The sequence below is a fragment of the Dasypus novemcinctus genome, chromosome 30 (assembly GCF_030445035.2).
Source record: "Dasypus novemcinctus isolate mDasNov1 chromosome 30, mDasNov1.1.hap2, whole genome shotgun sequence".
Lineage (NCBI taxonomy): Eukaryota > Metazoa > Chordata > Mammalia > Cingulata > Dasypodidae > Dasypus > Dasypus novemcinctus.
The window spans coordinates 4,150,099-4,171,088 of NC_080702.1; the positions used below are offsets into that span (position 1 = coordinate 4,150,099).

A 20,990-nucleotide genomic window follows, 5' to 3' on the forward strand; every position below is an offset into this window, starting at 1 on the left:
CTGGGCCAAGTCTACTTCCTGACTCTATTTTCTTTAAGACTACCTTGTTCTACCTATATGAGCCTTGCTCTTGGGTTGAATGCTGCCTAATTCATGAATCACTTAATAAAGGTGTGAAATCCAAAATGTTAATTACCTGGGTATTTTTTTGCACAGGTTCAGTGATGAGAACAGAATCTGAATGCCACTATGAAGGGCTCTGGAGATAAGACAGAAGAAGGTTCCTGCTGAAACCTTTCAGCATGCTCTCCTCTCCACCATCTATAAGGTTCATGAGTGAGTCCCTCTTGGATCTGAGCTCCACTTATTTCTGTCTGTGCTCTCCAGTCTCACTAGCTTTCAGTCCAAAGGTCAGTGGGTCAATCTTTTTAATGAGAAAATTCAAGTTTTGATCCTGAGTCTCTAGCCTTCTGGTTCAGTCCACAGTTTCATGTTTGCTATGGCTAGTTTCTTTGACCTGTGCACAAGTTAAGAAGCAAAATGATAAAGATGGATCCTCATTCTCTTAAAATGTTAATTCTCTATCCTATGGCACACTGGCATATTATACATATTCAAATATTATGGAGTTGGAAGCTGTACATATTGAACAAATTGGCAATATCTAACAAAGACAACCTAGAATTTTAATGTTAATTATGAGAAACATTCCAAGTAGACAAAATTACTCATCTCAGAGATGTGCTCCCAAATGTGATATCCCAGCCAGTCAAATGAGATGCCTATTTCAACTGATGCTCAGAGTATGTTAGCAATATTTTTAAAGTTTCATTAAATGATTCTTTGAAAAAGGCAAGTGAGAAATTAAAAGCTCATGAGATGTCTATGTTTTCTGTATTTCTGTTTTTTATGTTTGATTAGTAGTTTAAATTGAAAGTATAAACTCTGTGTGTCTGTATGTTTGATGCATGATATTTTCCTACATCTGAATATTATTTCCAAATTAACTTATGAAACTCCTGCAAAGAGCTCTATTCAAATTGACTTATAGATAAGTAAGCATTTACATATAAATTAACACTCCTAATGTTACAGGGAGCCCCATGCACAAGAGTGTACCCCCTAAGGAGAGCCACCCAGTGCAAAAGAAAGTGCAGTCTGCCCAGGAATGGCACCACACAAATGGAGAGCTGACACAGCAAGATGACTCAACAGAGAGACACAGATTCCCGGTGCCGCTGATAAGGATAGAAGCAGTCACAGAAGAACACACAGCGAATGGACACAGAGAGCAGACAACGGGGAAGGAGGGGAGAGAAATAAATAAATCTTAAAAAAAATAAGTACATTATAAGCATATAATTTCATTCTACATGGGTGTGTTCTTCCCAACTCCATGTAATTACTGATCAAATAAACTAGACCTATATCTATTAGAGCTTTTGTGATTTTATTAATATTTTTATTTTTTGTCTTTATTTTTTTAATATTACATTAAACAAAATGAGGTCCCCATATTCCCCCCATCCCCCTCATCCCACTCCTCCCCCCATAACAACAATCTCCTCCATCATCATGAGACATTCATTGCATTTGTCAAATACATCTCTGAGCACTGCTGCACCTCATGGTCAATGGTCCACATTAGAGCCCACACTCTCCTACAGTCCACCCAGTGGGCCATGGGAGGACATACAATGTCCAGTAACTGTCCCTGCAGCACCACCCAGGACAACTCCAAGTCCCAAAAGCACCCCTACATCTCATCTCTTCCTCCCACTCCCTACTCCAAGCAGCCACCATGGCCACTTTCTCCACACCAATGCCACATTTTCTTCAATTACTAATCACAATAGTTCATGAACAGAATATCAGTAAATCCACTCTAATCCATACTCTATTCCTCCATCCTGTGGACCTTGGAATGGTTGTGTCCACTCCACATCTATATCAAGAGGAGGCTTAGATTCCACATGGGTGGTTGACCTTCTTCACCTCCATGATTATATTGAAAGAAAAATTATGTTTTCAAGATTGTTACCTTGAAGAGAGTTTCCAAGATCTTTTTGATCATTTAAATACATTTGCAAGATATGTTTTGTTAAAGGAAAATAAAGTTTTGTCTTAAATTTTAAAGTAAAATAAACTGGTTGTTGTAGAAAGAAATGGGAATATGTAGGACAATCATGAGTTGATACAGAAAGTTGAAGGTTTGCAGAAAATGGATTTTATTTGTCATGGCACAGGGTGGCTAAGATTTGATAGGTTTATAAGATTTTTAAGAGTTTTCCCATCAGATAATATCTTCATACAGTGCTTCATACAAAATCACTTCATACCGTGGTTTTCTCTCTGTTCAGTTAAAGTTTTCTTGTATTATCTGTCTGTTCTTAATAAGAAGTTATAAAAGGTTTTCCTTAACTGAGTGTCTTGTTTAGAAGGCAAAGTTTCTGTATCACCTCTGCTGTATATTTACCTTATCATCCTCTCTTGTTGTAGAGAATAAACCTCACTTTTGAAATAATTATGTTTATTTTACAATCATGCTACCTCCTATCTTTAGTTTTACAACTTTTTATTTTGTTTTTTAAGTTTTTATTGAAGATTATCATTCATATGTGAATATCCATAAATAATAAGTGTATAGTATAAGTTGTGAACTTACAAAACAAACATGAATATCATCATACAGGGCTCCTATATATTACCCCAACAGCAGTACCTTGCATTGTTATGAAACAATTGTTACAAACCATGAAAAAGCATTGTAAAAATATTACTACTAAATATAGCCAATATCTTACATTTGGTGTATTTTTCCCCCAACTCACCCAGTTAATGACACCCTGAATTAGTATTATGTACTTATTATAGTTCATGAGAGAACATTTTCATATTCTGTTAGCCACAGTCCATCTTCTAGCACAGGATTCACTGTGTTATACAGTCTCCTGTTTTGTACAATCCACTAAAAGTGTATACTCAGTGGCTCTCACGTCCATTGCAAAATTGTGCTATCATCACCTCAGTCAATTTTAGAACATTTTCACTACTCAAGAAGGAAAAATCCCATATCCCCTTATACCCCTTATTATTGTCCCTTAGAATTGATATAATATCTTTGCCATTGCTGCAAATATTACAATATTATTGTTAACTCTACTCTGTTATATGCAGATGGTCTCTTCTTGCACATGGCACTTTTTATAATACTTTTTGCACAGGGAGCCCATTTGCCATCTTTGGCAGCCCTAGGTGGGCTGCTCTTGTGGTTACTGGCAACCTACCCTTAGTTCCTGAAAATAAGCATAGCTCAAACAAAAGGACAGGTGAAATTTTCCATGTGTAATCAATCATCCAGGGGGCACTCCATCCTTGTAGCAGTTCCCCCTCTGTTTATATCCTCTCCTTACTGTTGAGGAGGTTTAGCTTCTGGAGCTGCTTCCTGCTGACTGTGGATGTTGTGACAGGTTCCAGTGGAGGAGCAGAATCTTGCCCTAGCTATGTTAAGGTATACTTGACTGTCAGCATACTGACAACAGAATCGTTCATAGCTCTGGGCTATGATCATTTGCAGTTTAATAGCTTCTAAACTTTTACTCATGAAGTACACCAAGTAGTTAAGAAGGCAGGGACCACATTTTAAGAGCATGATACCAATTATTAGGGGACTTATTATGGGTAAGAACCATGATAATTTAGGCATAGAGTTTTTGATGGATTCTCATATCAATTATGCAGGAGGATTGGTAATGTTATGAAGCTAAATGGCTTGGGTGTTTAGCCCTAGCTGCACTGATGTATTTACCCATGTGCAGCAGGAGATATTGGCTACTGCACATACCCCTCTTTGTTCTGCCAGAAGATGATCTAAGGCCATCTCATTATGCATGACATTTGCTGTGTCTATAGAAACTCGAATTGTTTTGAGAATTGAATCAGTGATATTGACACATTCTTCTACTGTGGCTGTTAGGTTGCCTCATGATGGGCAAACCTTCCATAGGGAGTTGATAGTCTTATGGTTAACCCTAGCCCAGCTACTTCATATCTAGGGCATGTTTATTTCTGGTATGGCTAGTGGGCTGGTAAATAGAGATACCATGACTCAGATATCCTATAGTATATTGGCTCCTTATCCAAACATTGTTTACACATTCAGACTTGGGGATCAAGCAGTCCTCCTTCTAAGCCTTCAAAAGGCAGTTGAAAATGTATCTTTTTGGTGTACACAGGGCTTTCTAATTGGTTCTTTATAAAATTTGGATTTTTTTTAAAGACTCTGCCGCTGCCTATTGTTTTAATTAGGTCACAGCAGACATTAGATAGGGGACCCAGTTTGTAAGGTAACATGATTCACAAGGCAAGTAGGAGCAAGAATTTTTCTAAGCAGCCCACATCCTTGAGTTTTTATATTTTAGCTCCCACCTTGGATTTAAATAAGTATAGGATAGGTAAATAAAGGCTCCAACTTTTTTGTTCTCCTTTTAGATATTGGCTGTAGCAGTTTGATATTACTGATGAATTTCAATTCTAGGCATATCAGATGATACATAGGTTTACTTAATTAAGGAATTACAGAAACCTCTTGTGCCAGTAGGGCATTGAGTCCCCACCCACCAAAGAATGATATTTAATCAATTACCTAACTTCATATCCTGAGGAAAGAGAAAACTAAACCTAACATTAGTAGGAGGAAGGAAATAATAAAGATCAGAAAGGAGACAAGGGAGATAAAGCACAGAAAAACAACTGAGAGGATCAATGAAACCAAAATTTGGTTCCTTAAAAAGATTAATAAAACTGACAAACTTTTATCCAGACAAACAAAGAGAAATGAGAGAAGATGCAAATAACTATTTAAGGAATGAAAGTGGGAACATTAACACTCATTTGGAAGAAATTAAAAGGGTTATAAGAGAATACTATGAACATTCATATGTCAATAAACTAGATAATCGAGAAGACATGAACAAATTCCTAAAACATAAAAATAACCTGCTCTGACTCAAGAAGATATAAAAGATCTTAACAGACCTATAAAAGCAAAGAGATTGAATAATAATCAAAAATTTCTCATCAAGGAAAGATCAAAGTCCAGAAGGCTTCAGGGAGAAGTGTACCAAACATTCAAACAAGAATTAACACCAATTCTTCCCAAACTCTACCAAAAAACTAAAGTGGTAGGAATTCTTCCTAACTCATTATTCCATAAGGCTACTATTGTTCTGATACCCAAACCAGATAGACACATCAAAAGAAAACAAAGAACCACTTCCATATGAATACAGAAGCAAAAATGCCCAACAAAACACTGGCAAATCAAATCAAACTACATATATTATAAGGATTATACTCCATGACCAAAGGTGACTTATCCCCAGAATGCAGTGGTGGGCCAACCTAAGAAAATCACTCACTGTAGTAACACACATTAAAAACAATGGAGGGAACAATCTATGATCACTTCAATAGCACTGAGAAGCCTTCTGATGAAATCTACCATGATTTCATAATAAAATTGCTCAGAAAAATAGGAATGAAAGGTAACAACCACAACAAGTAAATACAAAAAACTCACAGCTAACATCAAAGTCAATGTGAGAAACAATGAAAGCCTGCAATGAAAGAATGAAACCTGAGGTCAGGAACAAGACAAGGATGCCCACTGTTACCACTTCTATTCAAAATTAAAATGGAAGTTCTAGCCAGGGTTATTAGGCAAAAAAAGAGAAAGGCATTTAAATCAGAAATCAAAAACTACCACTATTCACAGATGGTATGATCGTTCATATTGAAAATCCCAAAAAATCCTCAAGAAATCTACTAGAGGAAATAAATTCAGAAAAGTTGCAGGGTATAAGATAAACACTAAAAAAAAATCAGTTTTGTTTTTCCATACCAGGAAAAAACACTGTGATATGGGCATTAAACATCAATTGCAGTTGCTGCAACACCTACTCTGCAGTTCATTGGCGTCACCCAGGATAGCTAACAAGGAGGTGGGGAAGGACAACCACCATACCAAGGAACCGAGAGAGTCTACAACTGCAAGCAAGAGAGTCCCATCCATCAGCCATAAGGGATTGAAGCCTCCTCTCAATTAGAAGTGGAGTAGGTATCCCCATTCCAGAATCGTCAGGATTGGGGAATAAAATATGGATGAGAGTGGACTTACTAATATTCTACTATGAACTTACTGGTATTCCAGCAATGGAAGAAAGTATATCATTGATGTGGAGACAGTGGCTGCTGGAGGTGCTGAAGGCACAGAAAGGGAAAAAGAGGTGTAATATGGGGGCATTTTTGAAACATGGAATTGTCTTCACTGACACTGCAAAAACAGATACAGGCCATTATATATCCTAAAGAATTGAGTGAGAGTGAGTAGGAAGAATGTAAACTATAATCCATGCTTCGTGGCAATGATCCAAATGTGTTCATCAATTGCAATGAATGTACCACATTAATGAAAGAAGTTGTTAATGTGGGGAAGGGTGGGAGGTGTGTGGAATGGGGCATTTGGGAATCCCTTATAGTTTTTGTGTAATATTTTCTGTAACCTAAGTACATTTAAAAAAATTAAAAAAATCTTTAAAACATTCCATTCACTATAGCCTCTAAAAGAATAAAATTCCTGATAATGAATTTAAATAAAGAGATGAATGACCTATACACTGAAATCTGCAAAGCACTTAATTAAATTATGACCTAATTAATTTTAATTAATTAAAGATGATCTAAATAAATGGTGAGACATTGTGTCCTTGTTTCAGATTTAATATTGTTACAATATCAGTAGTATCTGAAGTGATCTGCAGATTAAATGCAATACCCAAAATGGGGAGAAGGCAATACATTAACATGCTGAGTTTGACTTTGAGACTGGCCACATTTGAGCAACACAGAGGCTCTCAGGAGGTAATTCTTAGGCACACTGCAGCTCTAGGCCTTGTTCTTATCTCAGGTGCACAGGCTCACAAGCATAATCATTAGTATCAAGGGCTCATTGTTGGGTCTTCCTTCTTTTTTGGTCTTTGCTATTGCACTTGGGGGATTGTTGCTGTTCCTTTAGGGACTGTGATAGAGCTCCCCTGGCTAGGAACTCAGCACTCCCTCAGTTGTTTTTAATTGTAACAACTATGAAAATATCCAAACATCTTTATGTACCCTGGATATATGGATATATGCCCTGTAGAACTCCCTGCCAACCATGTGTCCCCTGTCAATAACATCCCACACCAGCGTTCCTCCTCTGACATTATTGAACCTCTCTGTGATCCAAAACTTCTTCAAAAATGAAGCCCTATATTGCCAGGTTCCATTAGTAGTAAAATGAAATATAGTGATGAGTTTAAAGGTTAGATATAGAATACATATTAATTTAGAAAAATTAAGGTAAAAATAAATTGGGGTACCAAAAAATTTAAAAATGCAAAAGCATTATTTTTGATGTTTTGCCTTCCCTCACTGCAATAAGTGTTGCCTTGTATGCAAACTGGCAAGGCAACTTCTTCCACCAAGTGATTACTACCAAATACCAGCTGATGATGTAACTAGAAAATGACCTTGAATAAAAGGGTCAACTCGGACCAGCAGAATATCTGTCTACATATAATACCAGGAGTTAAAAATGCTTTTTGACCTTGAATAAAAGGAGGAAAGGAAAGGACAAATGAGTTTATGTGGCTATGAGTCTCCAAAAAGAGCCGGGAGGTCATCAGAGTGGTCGCCCTTACGCACACCTCAGCAGAGTCCCAGAGACAGATAAAGAAGATACAACCCCAGGTACTGGTTCTTCTGAGGGCTACAGGGACCAACAGTTTCTGTGGTCATGGCAGATGGAGTTCAGTGCCATGTCAGTTGGCCCTACTTTGGAGTTTGTGTTTCTGTGTGATAGAGCTGGACTCAGATCTGATTTTGTCCACAAGCCTCCCCTGTTACTTTTACTGGATCTATAGTTGGTGCTTGGGTTTAGTGTATACCCAGGGGACCTGAATCTGTGGACTGACCATGTGATAGCCAGGCCCTGAGCCTCAACAGGCTTGCAACTCCTACACTCTGGTTTATTGGACTTACACCACTCTGCTAAATGGAGATGAAGAAGGTGAACCACCACAGCAGGGAGCCAAGAGTGCAGACAACTGAAAGCAGGAGAATTGCATCCAGCATCCATGTGGAATCTAAGCCCTTTCTTGATATAGATGTGGAGTGGACACAACCATTCCAAGGTCCACAGGATGGAGGAATAGAGTATGGATTAGAGTGGACTTACTGATGTTCTATTCGTGAACGATTGTGATTAGTAACTGAAGAAAATGTGGCATTGGTGTGGAGAAAGTGGTCATGGTGGCTGCTGGGGGCAAGGAGTGGGAGGGAGAGATGTGATGTGGGGGCATTTTCAGGGGTTGGAGTTGTCCTGGGTGGTGCTGCAGGGACAATTACCAGTCATTGTATGTCCTCTCATGGCCCACTGGGTGGACTGTGGGAGAGTGTAGGCTATGGTGTGGGCCATTGACCATGAGGTGCAGTGGTGCTCAGAGATGTATTCACCAAGTGCAATAAATGTCTCATGATGATGGAGGAGGTTGTTATGGGGGGGAAAGTGGGGTGAGGGAGATGGGGGTTTATAGGGACCTTGTATTTTTTTAAGGTAACATTAAAAAATTTTAAAAAGACCAAAAAAATGAAAAAAATAATAAATGCAATACCTACCAAAATCTCTGCAACCTTTTTTTAGGAATGGAAAAAGGTGATCCTCAAATTCATATGGAATAGCAAGGCACCAACTAGCCAAAACAATCTTTCAGAAGTCTCTAACTATATAATAAGCACACACAACCAAGATATCATCCCAAATTATACAACATAACATAAAAAGAGCTGGAAAAAGCTCATCTATTCTCCAGGGGGAAAATCAGCCAATACAGTCCCAAATGAACCAGAGAAGGAATTATGCGTCAAAGCAGTCTCTGCTCAATAAGAAAGGTAAATACTCTTGGAATGAAAGAAAAGATAGTTCTCAACAAAGAAACATAAACAACAACAAAAATGTAAAAGGAAACTTTAGACCTATATATAAAATATCCAAAATTCAAGGACAACTAACAAGATGTGGCAAAGTAAGGAGCTCCTAGAGTCAGCTCCTGCTACAGGGCAGTTTGTAATCACATGGTGCTATCTAAAGCACCTGTTTGGGTGCTTCAGGAAGCCAGAAAAGTTTCATGCAACATCCTTGAAAGAACAGAAGGAAGGAGACTGCCCATCTGCAGAGAAGATTCAGAAGTAGAGCACCCCATGCCCTGGAAGCTGGTGCCCATCATCCAATGGAGGCACAAGCCACCTCGGGAACTATTCTGCAGCTGGAATAGGAAGCTCCATTTCCCAAAAATGGGGAAAGAAAAGGTAGTTGGGCACCAACTGCAGCTACTGATGAGTAAATTGAGAGGGCTACAGTATATAATCCTAAGAACAGCTGAAGTTTGAACCTGAACAAGTCAGAAAGAGGCTGGGAGTTGCCATCTTAACTCCATGCTGGGCACAAGGGGAAGCAGGACAGAATAAAAATCCCAGTGCTGGTAGGGACCAGCACCTTTCCATCCAGATCAGATTGCAACTCTAGCATAGGACCCAGCCTCACCTCCAGTAGGGAGGAATATGGGAGACCTGCATTAGCCTCTTTGGGAAATTACCAGCCAAGTTGAGTTGCCAGTGAATATCCTACTATAGCAGCACAAGCTGCCCCAAGAGCTATCCTCTGGCTAGAAATGGAAGCTCCTTTTTCCCAAAAACAGGGGAGGAAGAGAGTTGGCCACTGATTTCAGCTACTGATTAGTAAATTCAGTTTGCTTGAGTCTAACCCTAAGAACAGCTAAAGGATGAACCTGTCCAAGTCAAAAAGAGGCTGATGGCCACCATTTTAACTCCACCCCCAGCAGAAGGGGAAGCCAGGTTGACCGAAAATCATGGTGAACATAGGGACCTGTTTCTTTCACCCAGATCAGCCTGCAGTCCTATCCTAGGCTTCAGCCCCACCTCTGGCAGGGGGGAAACTAGTGGACCCTGTACCAGCCTATCCAGGTAACTGCAGGAACCTTTAGCTGACATGGACTGAATAACTGGAAGTCTACCAGGACAACTGTGGTCATCTTGGACCTGCAATACATAGATTGCTGCCCATGCCTGCAGTTCTGTCCCTGCCCCAGGCAGGGGTGAAAGGGGCATGAAGCTTCATCAGTTTCACTGGGCAGCCACAGTCACAGCCTGCATAACTTGAATTATTCCACACAGCTGTGATTCTGTCCCTAGCCCTGGCAAAGGAGAAAGTTGAGAGAAGATTCATAGGTCACTGGGTAATGAGGGCAGCTTAAGCCTCCACAGCTTAGAGCACCAACTACATCCTTGGCTCCTACTGCACAACCAGCAAAGGAGAAAGGGCAGAAAGCCATAAACTAAAGAGGAAAATCTACACCCAGAATAAATACTCTACTACACCAGATGCCAATACAACAAAAAATTATAATCCACACCAAGGAACAGGAAGATATGGCCCAGTTAAAGGAACAAGATAATGTTCCAAGTAACAGAAAGGATTTGAGACAACTAATCATAGAAGTTCAAACAAATCTCCTTAATAAATTCAATGAGATGGCTAAAGAGATTAAGGATATTAAGAAGACACTGGAGGAGCACAAAGAACTTGAAATCATACATAGCAAATTAGCAGATCTCAGAATGAAAGGTGCAATAAATGAAATTTAAAAACATTGAAATCATATAAAGCAGATTTAAGGAGGCAGCAAAAAGGATTGGTAAGCTGAAAGAAATGGCCTCTGAAAGTGAACATACAAAAGAACAAATGAGGAATGGAAAAAATTGAACAAGGAAACAGGGAAATAAATGACAGCAAAAGATGTACAAACATACATGTCATGGGTGACCCAGAGAAGAAGAAAAGGGAAAAGGGGCAGAAGGAATATTTGAAGAAACAATGGTAGAAAATTTCCCAACCCTATTGAAGGGCATAGATATCCATATCCAAGAAGCACAATGTACTCCCATCCAAAAAAAATCTGAATCAACCAACTCTGAGACACATACTAACCAGAATATCTGATGCCAAAGACAAAGAGAATTCTGAGACCAACAAGAGAAAAGCAAAGCATGACATAAGGGATACCCAATAAGATTAAGTGCTGATTTCTCTTCAGAAACCAGGGAGGCAATAAAACAGTGGCCTGGTATATTTAAGATATTAAATATAGAAGTAAAACTTCCAGCCAAGGATCTTATATCCAGCAAGACTGTCTTTCAAAACTGAGGGTGAGATTAGAATATTCACAGATAAACAGAAACTGAGAGAATTTCTAACCAAGAGGCAAGATTTTCAAAACATACTAAAGGTTATGCTAGACCCTGACAAGAAAAGACAGGACAGAGAGGCCTGGAAGAGAGTCTAGAAATGAAGATTATATCAATAAAATTAAAAGAGGAAAAAAAAGGTGAAAATAAAATACAGCAGATAAAACTCAAAAAGTCAAGAAAAAACTTAACCAATGATGTAAGGCACTTGTATTCATAAAACTGCAACTCAATGTTAAAAAAAAAAAAATCAAAAAAGTTCTAAATAACTGGAAGAATATTCCATGCTCATTAATTGGAAGACTAAATATCAGTAAGATGTCAATTCTACTCAAATTGATATACAGATTCAATGCAAGCCTGATGAAAATTCTACCAGAATTTTTTTTAATTGAAAACACAATTATCAAACTTATTTGGAAGGGTAAGGGATCCTGAATAGCCAGGAACATCTTAAAAAGGAAAAGTGAAATCTCAACTCCAGACTTTAAATCATATTTCCTAGATATAGTGGTTTAAAAAAAGCATGGTACTGCCATAAAGACAGACACATAGACCAATGGAATCAATTTGATGGTTCAGAAACAGACCCTCACGTGTATGGTCAAGCCATTTTTTACTAGCCTGTCAATCCCACACAGCTCAGGCAGAATATTCCATTCAACAAATGGTGCTGAAAGAACTTGATATCCATAGCCAAAAGAAGGAAAGAGGACCCCTATCTCACACCTTATCCAAAAATTAACTCAAAATGGACCAAAAACCTAAAAATAAAAGCAAGAACCATAAAACTTCTAGAAAAAATGGTAGGAAAGTATCTTCAAGATGTGGTGGTACATGGTAGATTCTTAAAGGAGATAAGAGGAGGACTGAGATGGACTACTGATGGTTAATGTACATAAGTTTTAATTAGCTTTGCTGTGAAAGTGTGGAAATGTATAGAGCGGATGGTAACACATACTGAGTAAAAGCTAGTTTATAAATGGGGATGTGGCTGAAAATGGTAATCTAGATATGAAATGCCAATTGACAGAATGCTAAAGAATAATCTAGGAACCCTGAATAGCACAGCAAACCAAGAAGTAGATGAGAATTGTGTTTGATGGTACAAATGCAAGAGTGTCCTTTGTTAGCTAAAGCAAATGTACATCACTACTGTAAGGTGGTGGGAATGTGGAGAAGTATGGGAAAAATACAAGTGGAGTGACCTATGGACTCTGATTAGCAGTAATAATATAATATTGTTGCATCTATGCCAAAGATGTACTGTGTTGATAACGGGGCAGTATGGAAAATGTATGCCAAATGTACACTATGGTCATGGTAACAATCAGATGATATTATCTTATCTGTAACAAATGTTCAGATAGAGGGGTGTTGTTTGGGGATTCTGTACATGTGCATGATTGTTTTATAAGTTTACAACTTCTGCCATAAAAATATAGTTAAAAATTAATAATAGGGTAAGTTGGGGGGAAAATACACCAAATGTAAGATAAGAACAACAAGATTTTGACAAAAATCTTTCATAATTTGTAAGAAACATCTCATGAAAATGCAAGGTGTTGGTGGAGGGTTGATGTATGGGACCCCTGAATGATGTTACACATGTTTGCTTTCTAACTTCACAATTTTTACCATACTTATTATTTATGAAAGATCATATATAAATGATATAAAGATAATAATAGGGTGGGTTGGGGGAAAATACTTTGGTTAGTAGTAATATTGTGACAATGCTCTTTAATCATTAGGTTAAAATGTTTAACAATTCAAGGTATTGGTGATAGGGTGAGGTATGAGAGTCCTGTATCATGTTATATATATATTTGTTTTGTAAATTCACAACTATTATTATACACTTAATGTTTATGTATGCTTATGTATGAGTGGTATACTCTAATAAATTTTTAAAAAATGTTTTAAAAAGCATGGGACCCACTGAGTCCATCACTCTCCTTTCTGGGGAACAGGATTGGAAGGAGACTATCTGGGGAGTCAGGCAAACTAAAATTAGATTCAATTATAAAACAAAGTTGAAAAATTAGGTATTTTTTTTATCACCAATTTACAGATGAGGAATAGGTACAAAGATCTCAAAGTACTTTTCCTGAAGTTACCCACCAAGTACATGTCAGGATCTAAGTACAGGGAAGTCTGACTTAAGGTAAACCACTGTGGAAATGACTTCACAAGAGTCACAATTCCATCCAAGTTGGGCCTCCCTCAAAGCCCATGGTGAGCCTCAACTACATTCAAGGGCTGCAAATATGATGGTCTGAAACCACCTACCCAACAAGGAGGGTCATCATAGAGATGGTGGAAAGAGCCACCATCTCCACCCTTTACACTTTATTAAATAAAGTGAGTGCATGGTGACTGTTTAGGACTGTTTAGGTGATCCAGTGAGCAAGAGATAAAGAATCAGCAAATACAACTTGAAGAAGAGGGGTCAATGGTAGGATAACAGAGCAGGTAAGAAAGATGCTGTGAGTGGATTAAGTTCAACCTGCTGCCCACATAGGATGTCCCAGGTTTGGTTCCTGGTGCCTCCTAAAAACAAACAAGCAAACAAATGAATAAACCAACTCAAGGGAGCCTATGTGGGCTCAGTGGTTCAGTGCCAGCTTCCCACATACAAGGTCCCAGGTTCAGGTTCAATGCCCAGTCCTGGTACCTAAAAAAAAAAATAAAAAAAAAAAGGTTACCTAAGTCAGAGAAGACAAGACTGGAGATGGGGATCAAAGGAGGAGGAGGAAGCAGGCAAATGGTGAGGGGCTATTTCCACATGAAGGATATAGCCAGTGACAAGTGGAGAAGGAAGAAAGAGCTTGATCACTCAATTACCTCCAAGGGAGTTGGGCATGACAAAAAAAAAACATTAAAAATGTGCAAAGTATTTAAATAGACATTTCTACAAAGAAGATACACAAATGGTAAATAAGCATATGAAAAGATGCTCAAGTCTATTAGCCTTTAGGGAAAGGCACATCAAAGCATGATGAGCTATCCTTCACACCCACTCAAAAGGCTATTATTTTTTAAATTGGAAAACAGCAAGTGCTGGTAAGGATGCATATAAATAGGAAACCTCATACACTGTTTGTTAAGAATATAAAATAATGTATTGGCTGTGGAAAACAGCTTGGCAGTAACTCAAAAAGTTAAACTAAAATTACCAGATGACCTGGCAATCCCATTTCTGCATATATATCCAAAAGAATTGAAAGCAAGGATTCAGACAGGTATTTGTATGTCAATGTTCAGAGCACACAATAAAGAAAGGATAGAAGCCAAATAACTACCAGCAAATGAATGGATAAACAAAATGTGGTGAATACATACAATGGAATATTATTCAGCTTTAAGAAAGAATGAAGTCCTGATGCATTCGTCAACATGGATGAACCATCAGGACATTACATTCAGTAAAATAAGTCAGACACAAAAAGACAAATATTGTATGATCTCACTGATATGAACTAAGGATAAGAAGCAAACTCACAGATTTAGAATCTAGAATATAAGTTACCAAGGGATACAATGGGTTAGAGAATGGAAAACTGATACTTAAATTGTGCAGAATCTCTATTTAGGTTGATTATAAATGTTTGGGAATGGATAGTGGTGATGGTAGGACCTTACTTTGAATTATATGTTCGTGAATATGGTTGAGAGAATTTGTTTAAGGTCATGTACATTACTAGAAGGAAAGCTAAAAGCCTAAAGATGGGATTGTTTAACTAAGTGAATCTGCTATGGATGATGGACTGAGGTTAACAAATATAAGATTGCTCTTTCATGAATTATAACAAATGGATGACACTATTACACATTGTTAATAATAGGAAGGTAGATGGAAAAAAACACCTAATGTAAACTAAGGATTATAGTTATCAGTAATATCTTATATTCTTTCATCAAGCCTCACAAAGCTGACACACTAATGCAAAGAGTCAACAATAGAGGGATACATGGGAACATTGTATTTTTTACATGAATTTTCTGTAAACATACAACTTCCCTCATTTTAAAAAATTGTATAATTTAAGAAAGCATTATGCTAAGTGAAAGAAACTAGATGCAAAGTACCATATATTCTATGATTTCATTAATATAAAATGGAAAGATAAATTTATAGAGATGAAATTTATTGTGGTTATGGAGGGCTGGGGAATGATAGAGGGGTTGAGAGGTGACTTCTAAGGAGTATAGGGCTTTCCTTCTAGGAGTAATGAAAATGTCCTGAACTTGATTGTGGTGAGGAATGCACACATCTGTAATTATACTAAAGTACACTTAGGATAGCTTATATGGTATGTAACTATATCTCAATAAAACTGCTTTTTAAACTTGGACACAGATTGTGTAGGTTCTTGTAGTCCAGTGTAATAGCCTTGCATTTTACTGTAAACTGGGAAAGTGTGGGGGTTTCAGTAAAGAAAAACAAGGGCCAAGACTTGCCTGAGGTTTTAACAGGATCATTCTGGCTGCTAGGTAAGAATGGACCACAATGGCAAGTAGGTCAAAAGGCAGACTAGTTAGGGAGCTATCACAGCAGTCCAGGCAAGTGATATGGTGGATTAGACAAAGCAGCAGCAGTTAGGGAAACCAGGTGGTTGGGTTCCACACTTATTTGAAGTAGCTGTTGCTGGATTACTGTGGGGTAAGAAAGTGACACAATCCCAACTCCAAAAGACAGAGGAATGAACAAACAGGAGGAATGCACCTATGGATAAGTAGACTATTATTATTCTAATAATGGAAGAACATAACATTAATATAAAGACAGTGGACACAAGAGGTTCTGAGGGGAGGGAGAGGGAAGAATAGGCATTACATGGGGCATTTTTCAAACACTGGAATAATTTTGCATGATACTGCAATAACAGATACATGTCATTATACATTTTCTCAAACTTACAAAAATGTGCTGTGCAAAGTGTGAAACAATGCAAACTATAGACCATGCTTGACAGCAATGCTTCAATATGTGCTCATCCCATGAAACAAATGGACCACACTAATGAAGGATAATGTATATGGGGAAAATTGTTAGGGGGAGGGAGTAGGGTATATGGGAACCCCCTATATTTTTGATGGAACATCTATGGCAACTAAAGCTCCTTTAAAAATAATGAAAATAAATTTTTTTAAAATTGTGACACTGAAGCAGAAGTATCAATGGGGTTGTGATGTTAGGCAAGAGAAAGACTGGGGTATCATCAAAACTAGTTGATATTTGAAAACATGGAAAGAGATTCTGAAGAGAGAGTGCATTGAATGAGATCCATAAAAAATAAAAATGACTCAGATGGGATCTCTCTTCATAAGACTTTCATGCTAATGTGCTGGAGGTGCAGTTAGTGTTGGGGTTTAAGATATATTTAGGGGATTTGAATCTCTGGACTGACAATGTGATAGCCAGGTCCTGAGCCTCAACAGACCCCAGCACCTACAATCTGATTTATTGGACTTACCACACTCAGCTAAGATGGAGTTGAAGAAGGACAACCACCACACCATGGAGCCTAGAGTGATTACAACTGAAAGTGGGAGGATTGCATCCAGCATCCATGTGGAATCTGAGCCTCCTCTTGACATAGAGGTGCAATGGACACAACCAATCCAATGTCCACATAGAAGAGGTGGCATTGGATTGGGAAAAGTGGACATGGTGGCTGATGGGTATGGGGAAAGGCAGGAAGAGATGAGAGGTGGAGGCGTCTTTGGGACATGGAGCTGCCCTGGATGGTGCTTCAGGGGCAATCACCGGACATTGTAAATCCTCACAGGGCCCACTGGATGGAATGGGGGAGAGTATGGGCCATGATGTGGACCATTGACCATGAGGTGCAGAGGTGCCCAAAGATGTACTTACCAAATCCAATGGCTGTGTCATGATGATGGGAATGAGTGGTGCTGGGGGGGGGGAGAGGTGGGGTGGGGGGGTGGGGTTGAATGGGACCTCATATATATATTTTTAATGTAATATTATTACAAAGTCAATTAAAAAAATAAGAAAAAAAATGATACACGGCTCTTCACCAAATTTTAAAACTACAGATCTGAAAAAAAGAAACTAAAAGGCAAACTACAGACAGAGAATAATATTTGCAAACTTAACTATGACAAAGAAAGAACACATACCTAGACTATCTGAAACTGATATCTGGAACAGCTATCTACAATATTGGGAGTGGATGTGGCTCAAGCAGTTGAGTGCCTGCTTCCCACAAGAGGTTCTGGGTTCAGATCAAAGTACTTGCTAAAATAAACAAAAACAAAAAACAAGCAAACAAAAAAATTTCAGGGGAGCCCATGTGGCTTGGTGGTAGAGGGCTGGCTTCCCACTAATGAGGTCCTGGGTTCAACCACTGGGCCAAATATCAAAAAAAAAAAAAAAAACCCCACAAAAACACAGATATCTAGAATAAATCAAAAGAATTTCCAAAATTCTCAAAATTTAACCATGAAAAAACAACCCTTCAGTGGCTGTGGCTCAATCACTTGGGCTCCTGTCTACCATATGGGAGGCCCTGGGTTCTCATCCCAGGGCCTCCTTGTGAAGGCAGGCTCACCCACAGACTGAGGATCGCTGCCTGGCCCACAGGTACTGTGGAGAGCCAACTCAGCCAGGTCATGCAACAAAGGAGGGAGACAAGCAAAAAAACCCACAGAAGAGTGTGCAGAGAATGAACACAGCAAGCAAGCTGCGAGGGTGGAGGGGAAATTTAAAAAAAAACAAAAAAACAATCCAATTAGAAAATGGGCACTATATATGTGCAAACATTTCACCGTAGTAGATGAATGGATGGGAAATAAGTACAGGAAGAGATGCTGGATATAATTAGTCATTAGGGAAATGCAAACTATACCATTATGATATGCAACTACACACTATTAAAACAACTAAAACATAAGGTGACAATACCAAATGCTGGTGAGAATGCAGAAAAACTGAATCACTCATACATTGCATAAGGGAACATAAAATGGTACAGTCACTCTGAAAACTAGTTAGCAGTTTCTTACAAAACTAAACATAAACTTATCATACAGCCCAGCAAGTGCACTCCTGCACATTAATCACATAGAAATCAAAACATATGCCCAAACTAAAGCCTTAGTTTGTTGTTTGAAATGACCTGATCAAACGGATAAATCTCTAGCTAGGCTAACCAAACATAAAATAGAGAAGATAAAAATTACCAATACCAGGAATGGAAGAGGTGTCATCACTACTGCTTCCACAGACATTAAAAGGATAATCAAACAAGACTATGAACATCCTTAGGTCCAATAATTTTATAAGTTAGATGTAATGACTCAAAAGTTCTTGAGAGATGCAAATTATCAAAACTCACACAAGAATAGATCATCAGAATAGCCCTATAGCCATAAAAATTTTGAATCAATAATTAATAACATTCCAAAAATTAAAGGACCTGGTTCAGACAGTTCAAAAGCAAATTCTACCAAACATTTAAGGAAAAATGAAACCAATTCCCCACAATCTCTTTCAGAAACAATGCAAAGGGAACCTTTCCTAACTCATGAGATAAGGCCAACATTACCCAATGGCAAAACCAGAAAAAGATATTAAAAGAAAAAAAAAAAGACAAAAAAAAAAGATATTAAAAGAATGGAAAAGCACATACCAATATTTCTCATGAATATAAAAACAAAATTTTGTCCCATTGCCTGGGATTGTCCAGCTGACTAGGGGTTTCCTAGAAGGAAAATTCACATAACAGGACATATTACAAATGCCTATAATGATCCCTTCCCAGAATCTTATTATTGTGTATTTTGTAGGAAAAACACTCATTTTAATAAAAATCAAATGTTGAAAAAGGTACACAATGAAAGGTAAGCCTCCCTCTCATCCAGCCCGTTCCCTCCATTCTACCTCTGCCCAGACACCCACTTACCAATTTCACACACCTCCTTGCTGGATAAGCCATCCAGACACAAGTATATATGCCTGTGTCTCATTGCACACCCTATGTTTTACAAGTTTTTTTAACTTAAATCATTCAGTCATTAAGCCAACCTTTCTTAAAGAAATGCTCAAAATAGACCTAATAGCTTGACCATGTAACATAAAGTCACATCAGGATACTCTTAGTGAGAGGGGGTGACATGACAAGGCAGGACAAAGGACATAAAACAGAACTGCCCTCAACAAGGGGGAGCACACAGTCATCCTGGAGTGCATCCATCTGTTTAACGGCTCTGTGGAAACCCAGTTCATGGACTTTCTTTAATTGACAAATCAGTGATCTGGAGTCCCCCAGCTCCACCCAGATGAATGTACCACCTCCCGCTCCAGCAGCAGGAGGTCCAGTATTAAAGGATGAGACTCAGCACAGGTCTGCACCCTCCCCAGTGCACAGGACTAACACCTCCTGCAAACATTCCCAGGGTACAGAGCTCAAGGCTGCCTAGCACCTGAGCAGCCACAGCCATCACCAAAGGCCGGGCTGAAGGAGCCTGGACACCACCTGCCAAGGCCTGCAGCCTGGAGCTGAGCATCATGGGAGGAAGGGCCGGGGCAGCTTTCAGCACTGCCCATGTGCAGGCCCCACCCAGACCTCAGGGCCCACCCAAAGCCTCCAGACTGGGGATGGCCCCACCCACTTCCTGCTTCAGGCACCCAGGGTTCAGCTAGTGGATCATCAGAACCATTCCTCAACTTCTGAGTGTTTTTCTTTAATCTTTAACATTCTCCATTTAATATTTCAGCCCTTTCAGCTTTTCACTTTATCTACTCAAGCATTATCTTGTCACCCTATTTCTTAAGAGATTATACTTCAATTTTGAGCTGTATTTCCATTTTTCTTATTTCTTCTCATTCACTTTTTAAGTTTTTTTAAATTTATGATATCTTATGTATTATTTCATTTTCTTAATGCCTGTTCTCTACTTTTCAGAAAGTATACTTCAGTACATAATATAGATCATGACAAAGAGCTTTCATTCATTTGTTGTGTATTACTCTGCACCTACGCCTTTTCTCCCTGTATTACTTTGATACTTGAAAATAACAATGTTTTTTCTCTTGGTTTTCATGATTAAAAAAATTTTATAGACAGAAGTGAAACTGAAAATAGCTTTCTAACAATACAGCTCTGTTTCTCTTTCTACAGGTTTTATGAAATATTTTAAAATATGGAAGCTTTCTTCCTGATATTTTCAGATTCTATACTTCCACCACTCTTCCAAGAAGGGTCTTCACTCAGTTCATTTCCTCTACTGCACCTTTTCTTGTCTATTTTCTTTCTCCACCTGACTACTGAATGTTCCTTTTACATGTACTCCTCTCTTGAGAAACATTACCATGTTGCCATAATCTAGTCATTCTCTATACATCTATAGATTTTCAAAATCAATGATCTATAAAAGTCTATATATATTCAAAAGCAATATGTATATGTTATTTCAATAAGTTATACTATATTTCATTTCTGAATTATCTTGTTTTTGTATATTTAATGTTTTGTATTCCTACAATCATTAGATTTTAGTTTCTTATACTTTATGACTACAGTTATTTTCTATTTAGTTTTAAATGAATCTATTTTCATACACATTTGGTGTTAGCAATCATGGTTCATATTCAGCAAATTCTGAAAATTATTTATTGCTTTAGATTCATAATCAAATAGGTTCAGCATCATTTATAT

The 20,990-nt window shown here is 38.2% G+C and overlaps 1 long non-coding RNA gene across 1 annotated transcript in view; it reads right to left on the minus strand.

Annotated features, from left to right (window-relative positions):
- Positions 1-351: 351 nt before the first annotated feature.
- LOC131276723 (uncharacterized) overlaps positions 352-20,990 on the minus strand; it is a 39,479-nt gene continuing 18,840 nt past the window's right edge. The window contains exon 3 of the long non-coding RNA XR_009184122.2: positions 352-457. This is a non-coding gene — a long non-coding RNA (uncharacterized lncRNA). The remainder of the gene's footprint in view (positions 458-20,990) is intronic.